The 16,679-nt window shown below is 40.1% G+C and overlaps 1 protein-coding gene across 15 annotated transcripts in view; it reads left to right on the forward strand.

Moving 5' to 3' along the window:
• The first annotated feature begins 532 nt into the window (after positions 1–532).
• Positions 533–16,679, forward strand: part of LOC127420662 (focal adhesion kinase 1-like) — a 103,980-nt gene continuing 87,833 nt past the window's right edge. For 14 of the 15 annotated variants that reach the window (XM_051663091.1, XM_051663093.1, XM_051663092.1 and 11 more), the window contains exon 1: positions 533–721. The gene's annotated coding sequence lies outside the window, so the exon portion shown is untranslated. The remainder of the gene's footprint in view (positions 722–16,679) is intronic. The other variant, XM_051663107.1, reaches the window with a different exon arrangement.

Consider the following 16,679-nt stretch of genomic DNA (forward strand, 5'->3'; position numbering starts at 1 on the left):
TTAAAAATGTAAATTTTGAAGCCAGGGCTCCGGAATGAAAGCATAATATCATAGAATTCATGATTTTATGCTTTAATGGCACTGAGATAAAATATTGCAGTTTTAATGGGTTTCAATGGGGACATTTTCGTCCTGAAGGTCCTGAGTGTAACTATTTTGTGTACACAGTGTATTATAGATGTATTATAGAAACTGAGGTTGAAATATCAAAATTCCCCCCAAAAATACACGCCTCTGACAAAATGTATGCCGTTGGCATTAACACAGACAAAATGTCCCGAAGATCGCACAAGGATTAACACAACATTTGACGCAATGTGCATAACGTAATCGAAAACATAGTGATAAACAGCAATTTTACAACAACAATTAGATGTCTTTGAGTTATGAATCAAAAAACGAATCGGTGTGTTAAATGAAAGCGAACCATCCGAACGAACCGATTCGCTGAAATGAATCGGACTACCCCGGCGCCAGTGGCCGCAGTCAGGAGCGCGACTCCAGCGGTGTTTATTCACTCGAGACTGGGAGGAGTGCGTGTGTGTGGAGGGGGGAACAGTGGAGCTGGAGTGGGCTGGGTTCTGCCCGTCAGCCATGTTGGAATGAGAGGGAATGAAAAGCTGGAATGAGAGAGAAACGGCTGGAAAAGCGGGATTTGATCCTCTTGAATATCAGCTCAGATCGATCACGACGCGCGAGCGACAGATTCCTCATTAAACGAGTGAGTAGCGCTCATGAATGCTTTCAGACATTTCTTGTGAACTGTCAGTCTGTCAGTAAATATGATGATTTCTGTGTTTGAACAGTCCTGCCATGCGTTCGTGAGGAATACTGACTGATCTCATCGATTTGAATCCAATATTAGCGATTTTGTGCGAGATCGTGCATTATTTACGTTGCGCGTGCACACCTTTGATATTTTATAATCATTCGATAACTGAAGCATTAATATTGACTTTGAGTGTTTACGTTGAAATCAGTGTCAAAAGCGCATATTGCACGGCTTTAATATACACAAAGTTTGGGCATGGTACCATGGTAATATCAAGGTTGGTTTTGGGCATACACCCTGGTATTATCATACTTTTTTAAGCATCTTACCATAAGAATACCAAGTTTTTCTTTTAGTGTTTAACTTACAAAAAGTACTTTGGCATAGTTCGGTTATTACAACATACTACAATGGTAATACCGTGTAGGACAGTATTCAAATAGTTTTCTTTGAGGTACCTTAGAGTACACTAAAGGGATAGTTCACCCAAAAATGAAAATGTTCTCATCATTTACTCACCCTCATGCCATCCCAGATGTTTATGACTTTCATTCTTCTGCAGAACGATGAAGATTTTTAGAAGAATATCTCAGTTGTGTAGGTCCGTACAATGCAAGTGAATGGTGACCAGAACTTTGACGCTCCAAAAAGCAGATAAAGGCAACATAAAAGTAATCCATACGACTCCAGTGGTTTGATCCATGTCTTCAGAAGCGATATGATAGGCGTGGGTGAGAACAGATCAAAATATAGCTCCTTTTACCACTGTACATCTTGCCATTGAAGTCTGTAGGCACGATCATGATTTCAAGCTCGATTACACTTCCTAGAGCTTGACACATGCATTAGATGGTGCTATAGGAAGTGTAATCGAGCTGGAAATCATGATCGCCAAGGAGACTGCTGATGTCAAGATTTATAGTGAAAAAGGATTTTTTTTTTTTTGGTCTGTTTTCATCCAAAACTGATTAGATTGTTTCAGAAGACATGGATTAAACCACTGGAGTCGAACACTGAAAACCCGATAAGTTGACTCTACTCAATTGTTTGAGTAAACTTGTTCCCTCCCCTCAGTTGAGTTGAGTACTGGCGACTCCAAATCTTGTATAAGATCATACAGACTGAACTTAACTTTTTAATTTAAGGTACGTCTCTAGATGCTAGGAGACTTAAACCAGATTTGCGATTTAAATATTGTTATTTCAACATAATAATTTTAGTTGAATTGACTCAAATTTAGATCAAAAGATAACACGGCTCAAATAAAGAAGATTATAACTGACTCTGGGTCAGTCATTAAATAAACTTAATTCTCAACTGAAATTTGTGCCTCTACTTCAGTTGCACATGCATAAGGAGAACTGAGATAGTGTTAACAGGGTCCAAATTGACCAAAGATCACCCTAATGTTGACACGAAACAACTATTTCCAACAAAACAACATAAACAATACTGCAAAAGAGCTAAAACCTCTGTGAATTCTTAATAACAACTATTTGAATGCCCCAATATCTTCCCTTTGACCAAGGAAACATGCTTAAACAGTTCAAGCGCAAGGGATTATGGGTATTCCCCATAGCCTCAATTTTGTACTCAAAGTTATTACACTTAAGTCTATAGATTTTTAAGACTAATAAGTTCAAGGAACTTAATATTTGAGTTATGTGCCCAAAACCTGACAATACAAGTAATGTTAAATAAAGACAACTTGATTTTTGTAGTAATGACAACATTAGGGTTTACAGTGGATTACTTTTATGCTGCCTTTATGTGTTTTTGGGGCTTCAAAGGTCTGGTCACCATTCACTTGCATTGTAAGGACCTGCAGAGCTGAGATATTCTTCTAAATATCTTCATTTGTGTTCTGCAGTAGAAAAGAAAGTCATACACATCTGGGATGGCATGAGGGTGAGTAAATGATGAGAGAAATAAGTACTAGTGATTAGATGATCCATATTATCACGTCTAGATCAATTTAGGACCATCCTTGAATATGATCACAGAATGCATTAAAATGCGTCCTTGCCTTGTGCACGGGTGCTTTGGGAATGCCTATTATTTCCTGATGCGTTCTGGCAACTCTGTGTAAGAGAGTTACTGTATTTTGTGTGTCCCGGGGCGGTGGAAATGACAGTGTGCAGGGCTGGGGTATTTTTAGAGTTGGCGCAGGGGCAACAGCCGCCCGCCTCAAGTCAAGAACTGCCTTTTAGTCTCCAGACACTGACATCACAACTTCAGTGTAAATTATGGCTGGTTATTATCTTTCATCTTTGACTGCAGCATTGTGATCAAGGGGGGTTTACGCACGTGAATTCAACAACACATTCAAGTTCTCACATGTCTGGCCTACATAAACAGGATTTCATATGGTTCTTAAAGGGATAGTTCACCCAAAAAATGAATGTTTTGTCATCATTTACTCACCCTCATGTTGTTCCAAACCTATATAACTTAAAGTAAATGGTGACAAAATTATCCCTTTTTAAAATTATTATTATTATTATTTTTAATTTTATCCCCTTTTCACCCAATTTGGCATGCCCAATTCCCACTACTTAGTAGGACCTTGTGGTGGTGCGGTTACACACCTTAGTCCGGGTTGTCTCCGCTTCTGAGACCGTCAATCCGCGCTTCTTATCACGTGACTCGTTGTGCATGACAACGCGGAGACTCACAGCATGTGGAGGCTCATGCTACCCTCCATAATCCACGCACAACTTACCATGCACGAAGAACCACTAATTGTGACCACGAGGAGGTTACCCCATGTGACTCTACCCTCCCTAGCAACCGGGCCAATTTGGCTGCTTCGGAGACCTGGCTGGAGTCACTCAGCATGCCCTGGATTCGAACTCACGACTAGTCAGCATCAATACTCGCTGAGCTACCCAGGCTCCTAGAATTATCCCTTTAAGTTTTCTCTTTAAAGAGACACATGGATCTCCTGACTGTGTTTAAAGGAACAGTTCACTCTAAAATATCTTTAATCCTGTTGTTTTAGCTGCACAGGAAGAGAGGCTGTGATTTAAGTCACTATGACAGGAAGTTGAACAATGTGTGTGTGTGTGTGTGTGTGTGTGTGTGCACTGGTACAGGTTTGTATCTTCTTTGTAGCCTTTTTCCTCCATGAAGAAACCATATGAACGTGTCTTCATAACTTGTTATTGATCTACAGTATATATTGACCAGTCCAATTAATCGACCAATATTTGCCTATTTAAAGATTATGAGCATTATTTTTAAATGTGTGGAAGGATCGTGAAATTAGTCTGATTATTTGCTTTTAAAGAAACATAGTGGCCAAATAAAAAGCACCTAAAAACATCTCAGTATTCTCGATATTGCTTAATTTTATGTCGTAAGCAAAATCATCGCTGTCATGAATATACTAGCGAATATCTTCAGAAGGCTCAAAAATGTAGAGGTGTTATCAAGGATGTTTAGTATATCAGCCAGCCAAACGATGCAGTTCAATTGCTATTTATTTAACAGATGTAATAATCAACACAATCAAAACTGACGTAACCTTTAACGAAAAAGTACAAAATTGATCTGGGGATTTTAAGAATTGATATCAGGGTCGTTCAAATGAAGATACATCTGAAAATAGATATTTTTAATTTCTACCCCTTTTTTTTATGAATCTGTCTGTGTGTATCTGGCGTCTTTTTCCTGGTGTTTAAGGAATATTCCGGGTTAAGCTAAGCTCAATCGACAGCATTTGAGGCATAATGTTGATTACCACAAGAATAATTTCGACTCGTCCGTCCTTTTCTTTAAAAAAAGCACAAATGTGTATTCCAGTGAGACACTTACAATGGAAGTCAATGGGGTCAATCTGTAAACATTAAAATACTCACTGTTTCAAAAGTATAGACACAAGATGTAAACAATATGTGTGTTAACATGATTTTACTGTGATTAAATCACTTACTAACCGCATCTGTATAAAGTTATATCCAGCCATGACAACGTAATGCTGTAAACACTAAAAGTTTAAAATGACTGTAAAAACGTCGATTTAAACTAAAGGTAGACCGATATATCGGTTTTACCTATTAATCGGTGCGGATAGTTGTGTGTGTGTATTTATATATATATATACATACATATACATATATATATATATATATATATATATATATATATATATATATATATATATATATATATATATATATATATATATATATATATATATATATATATATATATATATATATATATATATATATATATATATATATGTATATATATATATATATACACCAATCAGCCACAACATTAAAACCACCTGCCTAATATTGTGTACGTCCCCCTCGTGCCGCCAAAACAGCGCCAACCCGCATCTCAGAATAGCATTCTTCTCAGCACAATTGTACAGAGTGGTTATCTGAGTTACCGTAGACTTTGTCAGTTCAAACCAGTCTGGCCATTCTCTGATGACCTCTCTCATCAACAAGACGTTTCCATCTGCAGAACTGCGGTTCACTGGATGTTTTTGGTTTTTGGCACCATTCTGAGTAAATTCTAGAGACTGTTGTGTGTGAAAATCCCAGAAATACTCAAACCAGCCCATCTGACACCAACAATCATGCCACGGTCCAAATCACTGAGCTTGCATTTTTTCCCCATTCTGATGGTTGATGTGAACATTAACTGAAGCTCCTGACCTGTATCTGAATGATTTTATGCACTGCACTGCTGCCACACGATTGGCTGATTAGATAATCACATAGATGATTGTTGGTGGCATACACAATATTAGGCAGGTGGTTTTAATGTTGTGGCTGATCGGTGTATACATAAATAAATATATAGATATAGATATAGATACTATATATAATCCTTCATCTGGTAAACACATAGGCTATACAAAATTGTAGGGAATAGGAAGGGACAAGTCAAAATGTAATTTTGTGATAAAAATGTTGTTGATTGAGCTTAACTTGTATTGAACCCGGAATATTCCTTTAATTGCTGAGAGCGGCCCATTGCAGTGAACAGTAGGTTCCACTGTACTTACAGTTTCCATTCGTCTGAATGCCTCATTCACCATCAGTCTGCTAGACACCGCAGAGCTAATGCCAATTACAAACTGACTTCTTACACAAATGTTGCTTTTATAAAAGTGTTCTGGACTTGCGTTTTCTCCAGTTTTTGGAGATCTGTAGAACATTCTTAGTGTGGGTCCATACTGGACATGTTGCTTGAATTCACAGCCATGAATCCTGGGCAGTACCGCTCTCGTCCATAAACCACCTGGACTGCAACGTGTGTTCAGAATGCTTGTATAACTGGCGTCTTTGTGCAGCCTGCAGGAGAGCAGCGTTTTAAAGGCTGTCCTGTGTGTTCAGGTCATGTTGGCAGGCTGCTCGGACATAAAGACCACTCCACAGGAAATAGGGGTTGAACTGCTTCTAGTTACTGTGCCCTGGAGGCTTAATCTGATGTGGCCTGCAGTTTTACCTGGCATCCATGAGAGACAGGGCAGGATTGCACACTGTGCTAATGGACAGGAAGTGACAAGCAAACAACCTGCGTCTTATTCGCAAACCACCCGTAATCCAGTTTAACAGGCACTAAACAAAAAAACGCTGCACCGTTAATTTTTTAATGAAGTCATTGTCATTTTTTTACAGTGCAAATACTGTATCTATTAAATCAGATGATTTAATAGACCACTAAAACTCTTCAAAATTAAGTTCAGTTCTTTCCACTCCGAGTACAAATCCAGAGCCAGATCCCCGCCGGTGGAAGGTGGCCTTTTTCCATGTGGAAAACAGAAGGAAACATGTTTATGTTATAAAAGGCACATGGACACAATGGCTACTGTTCTGTCTTGCGCTCCCTGTGGGAATCTGTCTCCTTCAGCACTTGCCATCATTATGATGCTGTTCATCCCTCATGAAGGGATGGCATGCATAAGGGAAGCCTCAGCGCACAGACCCAGGCTATCCACCTTATGTTGCAACGCGGAAGTAAGCAGCGGCTGCATTTCCGGCGAATGTGTAAATTATTGACCGCAATGTAAATAGAAGGATAATAATACCAGAATTTAGTGATATAAGTTTATAAACTATCACACAACCACAGGATGTACAGCAGAATGATGGCCTAATGTCAGATAATTTTCTAACTTCAGCATTTATAGTAAAAGAGTAAGTAAATCATTCACTTGTTGTTGTGTGTTGTTGTATTGAAGAGACAGTAATAAAATCTGCTTCTTTACCGAGATTGTGACGATGCAGTGTTTCTTGTCTCCATGTAAACCTCCATTTATATGTACCTGCATAACCTCCAATGATGCCTTTATTTGTTTATTTCCAAAGGCGATGTTTCATAAGCGATGCTGAATTTGTGATCTGCGTGTCTGTTTACTATACACTACTAAGAAAGAGAGAACGCTCTCTGACAAGAACGGAGAGTAAAATGCATTTATTAATTTGCCAGGATGAAACAAGATGCAGTTTTGGTGCGAAGAAAGTTGAAGCAGCATTTACCCAGTGGTTTTTTTCTCTCTGGTGGTTGTGTAAATTTTGTGGAGGCATGTCAGATGGCGCGGAGGACCGTCCTGTCAGTGCCTGATCTCTCATTTATTCTGCCTGTGCAACAGTGTGATAAAACAATGACAAAATGCGATTTACGGTAAAACTATATGCATTCAAAACTAATGAGTTTATGAAAATCATAATTAATGATAATAATATGACGACATATAATGCCAGCCTGTAATATAAAGCAGCATAATGTAGTGTTTTTGTATCGCTAAAATAGCTGGAAGTGGCTGATACCGGAAGTGGTCCACATTCAAGGTTGATAATGGCGGCGCCCTAGTTTCGCTGATAAATAAGGTGGATAGATACAGTCTGCAACGTGTCATACTCTGGGGGCGTGGTTTAGTGTGGGGGAGATCGATTCCCCGTTACCATAGTTACTTATTCATTACTATGAGAAAAACAGGGAGAAATATCTGATAGATTTTGGAGTAACAGCTGTGCTCGAGTTTGGTTCCTGCGCTGAGCGTGTTTAGGGAAACCGGTGTGTCCTGGGTGAAGCAGTCTGGATTTTGTCCGCGGTGGCGGCATCTCGGTCTCCGCCGGGCACATGTATCATAATAATAATGCTGGATAGAGATAAAGCATACTTAAAGCATCTTTATTAAATGACTTCTTAGCAAACTGCATTAATAGCACCTTTTGAATCTGCAAACATGCGCTTCTCAAAGAGCGTGTTCCCCTCATTAATTCTCCAGCAGGAACAAATTAAAGTGGAACTAATATTACCAATATCCAACAAAATGAAAAGGCAAGGAACGTAGATAAATAAAATACATTGATATACAATATTATTGACTATAAAATAATGCATTGTTAAATACAATATAATAAAAAAGGACAAAATAATTAAATAAAATGATGAAAATGAATAAATAACCCAAACTTTTACATTAAATGTAATTGCTTCAGTTTGACACTAAGCCTCATTCTTTATAGGGCTGTCCATCATAATATACAGTATATATAAATATACAGTATATCTAATATACAGAATATTCCGTGTAAGCCTACTTGTTTTTAAGGCCTATAAAAAAGCATTGTAAATATGAATATCTTTGTGTTTTTATGATCATTTAATTATTAAATGTAATTTAATTGGCTGAAGAACATGGTCAAAACTAGTGGGCGACCGCTTTATCACCGGATGCCGGATGGCCCCAGACACAGAGACTACAAGAGTGTAAATTGAATGAAATCCCAGATGCAGTTTATTGTGCTACTCCAATCCCAATTAATAATTACCTCTTTTAATTATAAAGAAGCCCGAAATACACATGAGACTCTTATTTTGAAATGCCTGCACTCCCAGTTGTGAACTCACTGACGGCTGATTCGCTGAAAAAGTGAATCTGATTCAAACTGTTAACCTGAGCTCCTGAGTTCAAATCCTCTGGTGATTCATGAAAAAGATCCGGTTCAAAAGAGTCATTTGTTCACGACTCTCTCGCGCTGGGTTTGTTGGTCGTGCGGTGCAGCGAGCTCGTCAGAGACAGAACGGGTGAAAAGCAGCTCGAGACACACTGGTGCACGCTCTAAAGATGTATTCAATAACTCACAAGATGATATCTGATGAAACCGCATATGAACGCACACAACCCGACTGTCGCCAATGGTGACTATATTTTAAATTATTGTCGCAGTCAATTATTTTTGATTGCGACATTTTAGTCACAGTCTGTAGCCCTGTATCAGCATTGTATCGACCTGTCGGCCACCCTGCTCTCTGGATATTGGCAGCGGCCATTAAAAAACCCATATCGGTGGATCACTAGTCAAAACATTACCAAAATTTGGTTAAAAGGAATCACTTACTAATTTATCATATCGCAGTTCAATTAGCAATCGCAGTATTTTTCAAAATGATCACAATATGACTTTTTGTCCAAATCATGCAGCCCTGCTTGTGTGTGTGTGATTGTGTGTGTGTAAGAGAGAGAATTAGAGAGATAATGACTTTCTTCACTCAAGAGAAGCTTCACAGCTGCATTGAAAACCAGCAGTATTTACCCCGGGTCAGATTTGACCCGAACATAATTGGTGTAGGCAAAACGTTTGACATCCATAAATATGAACAAATATTATAAAAACCTAATGTTTTTTTTTTAACATATCCATCTGGTCAATTTTGAGGATAAACCAAAAGCATTTTGACCAAACTTAAGATTAAGTCTAGTTTTTCACTCTTAAACGGGTCAAAAATGACCCGAACATAACAGGAGGGTTAAGCCCTTCAAGGACCTTGTGTGAACTCTGTAAACAGTGTAGAAAACAGTGCAGTAGAGGTAAAATCAAGCAATAGAGAGATTATGATGTTTGACGGGTCATTTCATTTCTGATCACATGGACAGAAAACAATGTTTCAAATTTCCAAAAAATCTAGTTTTGCCTCTGTGGCAGGGAGGAGGGCTAATCAAGCCCTCGAGGAGGGATAAAGGCAACTGGAAGGCGGCAGTTCGAGAGAGAGAGAATTACGGGCAGCTGCCCTGTATGTGTTTGTGTTTGTCTTTTTGTTTAAGTTAACCATTAAATATTATTTATATTGTTAAGCCAGTTCTCGCCTCCTCCTTTCCTTTTTACCTTGTTACACTGGTGCCGAAATCCGGGAAGGAGGAGGGATGCACCGTAGTAGAGTCCTCGCCACTACCATCCACCCCAACGGAGCAGCCGCGGCCATCCTCGGGTGGATGGAGTAGAGAGTGGAGAGTGGAGGAACAGCCGCCAACCGCGAGGGGAGGAGGGGCTCCTAGCCAACCGCCTGGGGCGGTCAGAGCCGCTGCCAGGGGCAGAGGAGACCCCTACCGGCCGATAAAACGCGGCGGGGTCAAGAGAGGACCGCCGACCGCGAGCGGGGAGGGACTCCTGGCCGACTGCCTGGAGCTGGAGAACCGCTGCCAGGGGCGGCGGAGACCCCAACCATCCACCGAAAACGCGGCGTGGCTTTCTGTCAACCAGGGGCTGGAGGATTGCCTCTGATCCGCCTGGGGAGGCGCAGCTGTTGTCCAGTAGAGGGTGGAGGAGTGGCCGAGGACCAAGCTACGGCGTATCGGAGAACCAGCGAGTACGTTTTTTTTTCGTACTCTCTCTCTTCGTACTCTCTCTCTCTCCCGCTGTCACTCTGTGTTGGCATTTACCTCTTGTTTTTTTGTTGTTGTTGTTTTTCCCTCACCTTGTCACCCTTCCAGGTCCGAAGAGGCGGGGATGACCTGCCGGCGGGGGGGGGGGGGTAAGTACATCATGCCGGGGGCTCCCCGGCCTGAAGGAAACTAAATAAACACTTTGCATCAAATCTTCACTTTATTTTACTCTTGTAGCCTCAATGTCTGTGCCCGTTATAGAAGACAAAGACAATTGTTTTAACATTCTGTACATCGATATTAAAAACTAGCCTATTGGCTGATTAATTTGTTATCGGGCTTTTCCACAACCTTATTTGTCTTATCGGCAAAATCCACTATCGGTCGACCTCTGATCATAGCATTTATTTATGCCACATTTTTTTCCAAAATCCTTTCAGTTTAATTTAGATTCTGAATCCCAGATTTTCAATGTGCTCTCAGGCTTTGGAACCCCACTGCATCTTTTCATAAAGAGACCCTCTTCCAAGAATGCTTATGAAATAGATTGTCCACATTTAACCAGATTTAGAGTAGTCAAAATCCTTTCTTGAATGTCTACACTAAAAATGTTGTCCTTGACAAGTTTTAACTCTGTGGGGGAAAAGTGAAGCTGACTTTTCTCTAAATGCTCACTGCATGTATCTGTATGAAAGCGCTCATGTTAAAAGTGATGTTGTGTCTCTGTGACACATTCCTAATGTTTCTCCAGCTCCGTTTTAAGCTTTCCAGCAGCTTGTAAGAGTTTTAAACTGACTCTGACAGCACTGCAGGTCTTTGAGACGTGGGGAAGGCACTCATGTACTGAAACATTAGAGACAGCGGTGACTAAATGATGATGCCTATTGCCACTTGCTTAAATTTACCCATAAGACTCCATTTTTCAGAAGTAACACCAGTTTATATCCCAGTTTTATAAGGATATATCCTGGTTTTTATTGCATGTAAACACCTCTGCAGGTGGATGAAAATGCATAATGGACAAAAATCTGTTTCAATCGGTTTATTCTTACACCATTTATGACCTTACCAGTGCACACACCTGACGACAAGACGTCTAGATATTAAGCTGGTTTGAGATCCGTCGTAGCATCTGCGGCTTGTCGGGCTTGTTGCAGGAGTGCGCACACTACACAACTGTTGGTCTTGAGATCTGAGACTTCTCGTCACAGACCAGTCGCCGACTCAAAACATTAAAGTAGACTAGCTTGCTCTTGAGTCATGCTGGCGGTGAGTTTCGTTTATGGTTTAAGTTGTTTGCTTTCTGTGTTTTTAGTTGCTTGCTAGCTGAAATAGTAAAACTGTGCTCTTTCTGGCTGGTTGTAAAGTCTCCTCACAATGGATGGAAATGACCTCATAGTTTATCACTGTGTCCTCAGGGCTTCAACACTCATACACACCAGCGCTCTGGCTTTAAAGAAGTGACATCACTCCCCACCCAAAATGTCCTCGGGAAGATAGTGTCCTCAGAATGCCACTGTGACAGCGACAGAAAGAGACACATGTTCAAAGTGATTGATGCTTGACATCTGAGATTGTCATTTTTGTGTTTAAATATGTATTTTTACATTGGTCCTCTCCAAACCCATCTGTTTTGTCTCTAATCTAAAATGTAATGAACATTTCTACCTTCAGAAAACTAAAAGTCCAGCTCTAAAATCTGATATACAGACACTTGTGACCTCACATCATTTGAATTACATGCTTATGTAGCAATTTGATATGCTGCTTGGCAAACTTATGGGCACAAACATACTTCATGCAAGTACGCAAACGCATGGCCAATATGTGGTCCCATTGTACAGACATTATGTGCGTTCTTATGTTGCTTTGGCGGTTACAAACCTCGGACCACAACGGGGTGAAAGAGTTTTTTATGCGCCACAAAGCCGGATGTGGTGGAGTCAACATGTCGACAGTTATTTGCTGAAAAGACGACAGAAAATCTTTGTATAATCAAACTTGTTCGGCAAGACTCTCCTCAAATTGCTGCTCCGCCATGACAGTTGTTGATTGAAAAAAGAAAATCCGCTGTAGCGCCCCTTGCGGCAACGCTGAGAACACAGTGCGTACTTGCGTTTAAGATACGAATTGCGCTTTGACACATTTCACAACGCAACGACATGTGAAATCGAGCTTGCTTTAGCAAGATGCGTCAGCGTTCACGTACTTACATAGAGTATGTTTGGGCATTAACAGTCTACAGTTATGGGCTGTTTAGACCAAATACGTTCTTGCTCTAAAAAAGCTAGTACAACATATACAACAGAACGCAGGTGTCTCAAACTCGATACAGGGTCTAAAAAAACACGGTACTCGTGTTTGAGATGCTGAAGAAAAAGAGAAAGCCATCCATTTTGCACATGATTGCATAGAAAATGAATTGAAAAACAGATGGATGCAAAAATGCATTCGTGAACGGCCCATCAAGCTACTGAACTACAATGGGGCCAGGTCAGTCTTTTAAACTTTGACCCCCCCCACACCTTTAGCTTGTCTTCTTCCCTGCAGCATCTAACGGCCTGTTGTGAGGTTACACGGGTGTCAAGTGTGACTCATAAAGAGAGAAATGCATCGAAATGGATAAAACGTAAAGCTGAATGCTGTTTGACAGACAGCAGTGAACAATGTCAGACATTGTCAGCAGTAATGTAACGCCACTCTAGCGCTCTAGAAAGGTTTCCTGTTGTCATTTATTAGCAGAATGACACCCATTTATCCGCTGTGAGTCACAGGCAGCAGAAATGTCTCTCTGTAAATACAGCACATACAGTATACTGTAATTATAGCTGCTTTCATAACTCTTAAAGACTTGAGAGGGCACATATGTACAGCCGCGACCACTGAGTGCATGAAGCCACAATTCTTACCCTAGTTTGTCAGCTTTAATACCTCCACCACCACTAGTAGGCGCTTAAGACCTCCAGGCAACTGTCACATCACAAAACTCCCCCCTTGTTTATGAGCACAGACATGACACTCGCTTACCTAAACAGATTGCCCGTTTGCATGCGTCTCGAGTCGTCTGTCTTAAAGGGAAGGTGCTGACATGAGGTGAAAGTGTGCGTCAAGAAGCTGCCTGGATTTATAAGCAGCTATATGAGAGGAATTCTCAGCTTGCTGCCGGTTTTGTGAATGGAATTCTGATCTGTTTTGACGTTAGGTAAAATAGAGCCACTCGACGACCTTGAGTACGACAGTCAGTCTTGTCTTTCTCACAAGACCAAGGCCAAGCACAGAGACTAATGAATGCAAGTGTCTGTCTGCAGTCTATGAGAGATTACTTTGGGGGTATTTACACAATTTGCTTATGATACGCTATACGTGAATTAGGGCTGGGCGATATGTAAAAAATATTTTAGCGAAATTGCCTAAAAAAATATCGCGATATCCGATTACATCGTCAACCCCCCTGCCGAGGGTTGGTGAATTTTTTAGCTTTATTGATTTTGCTTTAAAATATTATTCACATATTGAAACATGAAAAACATAAACAAAAGACATTTCTAAATTGAAATGGCACTTTAAACTAAATGAAAAACGCAGTCAAATTTTCTTTAACCACCTCCCCAAATCCAAACATTTACTCTCTCCAATGGCCCCATTTGCCATCATACAAGTATCAGTCAACAACAACAGGTGGAAAATTACTAATAGCTTACAGATTAAGAACTAAAGACAATAGGGGCCTGGGTAGCTCAGTGGTAAAGATGCTTGCTACCACCCCTTGAGTTTGCTGGTTCGAATCCCAAGGTATGCTGAGTGACTCCAGCCAGGTCTCCTAAGCAACCAAATTGGCACAGTTGCTAGGGAGGGTAGAGTCACATTGGGTTAACCTCCTCATGGTTGCTATAATGTGGTTCGTTCACGGTGGGGTGCGTGGTGAGATGAGCGTGGATGCCGTGGTGGATGGTGTGAAGCCTCCACATGTGCTATGTCTCCGTGGCAACGCACTCAACGAGCCACGTGATAAGATGCGCGGGTTGACGGTCTCAGATGCGGAGGCAACTGAGATTCATCCTCCGCCACCCAGATTGAGGCAAATCACTATGTGACCACGAGGACTTAAAAGCACATTGGGAATTGGGCATTCCAAATTGGGAGGAAAAAAAAGAACTAAAACAATTATAAATGTAAAGATGATCGGAGATCATTCTCATAGATGACATTATTCTTGCAAACAGTTTTCAGATGAATGAAACAGAGAAAAAAGAGTGAAAACTCTTTACATGCGTCTGTTTCACGAGATAGGCTCGTGCTGCACACCTCTGAACAAACAACGAATCAGACACGAGCACTGACGGCTTTTCTTTTGCCTGTTCTTACAAATATAATAAAGTGTGTTTCTTCAAGCACGTGTCTTTGTGACTAACAGCATTTCTTGTCATGTGTCTTTCTGAGACGTCTTACAGGTCACCCGCCTGTTGCGGGTAGATGAGCAGAATTACACGTGCATGAAACACATTTGAACGAGGAGCTTGCGAACTGGATTCAGCCTCGTCGCATTTTGCGTGTGGCGGGTGCTAGTTTCACACCCTGGGATACTGTTTAATATATTTGGTGATTTCCCAGATCCATGGTTTCGCCATTTCCCGATATTGTCGATCATCATCTGTTCGCAACCGGCATCTGGATCTTTGTAAGACATCGTTGATATCCGATTACATCATCATTTCGCCCAGCCCTAACGTGAATAATTTTGCATTTGAAGATTCAAGATTCTTCGTGTTGGGCAACTGATGATTCAGTTACTGTATTTCACAGTAGAGGCAAGAGAGGATATTCAGACAGAAATGTGAATGTTACTTTGATTTCTGTGGAACTGATAAACCCAGAGCAGCTGTGAAATAGACTTTCTGCTGCCAGTGACATTTGTACGGCTCATTTTGATGAGTGTTCACTTCAGTGAATGTAATATGAGTTAAAACGCTTATATTGGTGACAGATGTTAGAACATCAAAGACGCACAACCAGAGAGACTGAGGGGGAAGTATGAAGATGTTTTACATTTGTATGTAATGAGTTTGAAGGTGTATGCTGCTACAACCTGCACAAGAAGAAACCAAACGTATGGATCTGATTTGATATTAGCTGTCCATCCCGGTTGCATGAGTAGTTCGAAAATCCAACTTTTGGTTTTGGCAAGCTGAATTTAAAAATATGATGGGTGGCCTGGTCTGACCATTTTGTTCTGTTCTTCACTCAAAACCATTGTGTGAAAGAGTGCTACCGCTATGCTATTGTCAAAAGAATATTGCGGTCATGAATATGAAGTCACGTGTACTTTTATGATACATTTATGGTGCTTTTTTACTTTTAGGAGCTTGGCAGTTAAAATCACTGTTCACTTTTGTTGTACAGAAAAAGAGCAGCTTGGATATTCGGACTTGTAGGGCTGCAAAATAAAACAAATAAATAATTGAAATTACAAGACAGCTGACACAATGAACTAATCATATGTCAATTATAGCAGTCCATGTAGTTCTACTCATATTGCATTAAAATGTTCGTTTTATTTGCTATTTAATGTGTGTTTTTGCAGTGGTTGAACATTGTAACCAATTACGTACAAGTCTGTTGCTCGCTTCTGTGTATAATTTATTCCAAATTTGAAAACGTTGTTTTTCATGCTTCTAAGAAGGCCAATATGAAGCTGACTGTTTACTCGTCATTTACTGATAAAACAGCTACATAGCCTACATAAAAACTATTAATAATAATTATAAGGCTGTCAATCGATTAAAATTTGTGATGAAATTAATTGCATGATATACTGATTTAATTGCATATATAAATATTGGTTGAGAAAGGCCCTCAAATAACAATAATTCAAAATATAATGATTAAATAATTATAAATAGTTATATTTTAATAATTATATATGTAAATACAGTATATTATAAATATAATAATTCAGAGAATGCATTACATTATTGAGAATACAATCCAATAAGTCTCTTAAGAAGGCAATATATAGTTTTTTCCATATTATTGAACATACACTGATGAGCCAAATCATTATGACCACTCACAGGTGAAGTGAATATCGTTGATCATCTCCTAACAATGCCACATGTCAAGGTCTGGGTAGATTAGATGGTATGCGAACAATCAGTTCTCGTAGTCAACGTGTTGAATGCAGGAGAAATAGGCAGGAGTAAAGACCTGAGCGACCAAATTGTTATGGCCAGACGACTGGGTCAGAGCTTCTCTGAAATGGCAAGGCTTGTGGGG

The sequence above is a fragment of the Myxocyprinus asiaticus genome, chromosome 30, assembly GCF_019703515.2.
Source record: "Myxocyprinus asiaticus isolate MX2 ecotype Aquarium Trade chromosome 30, UBuf_Myxa_2, whole genome shotgun sequence".
In the NCBI taxonomy this organism is placed as follows: domain Eukaryota; kingdom Metazoa; phylum Chordata; class Actinopteri; order Cypriniformes; family Catostomidae; genus Myxocyprinus; species Myxocyprinus asiaticus.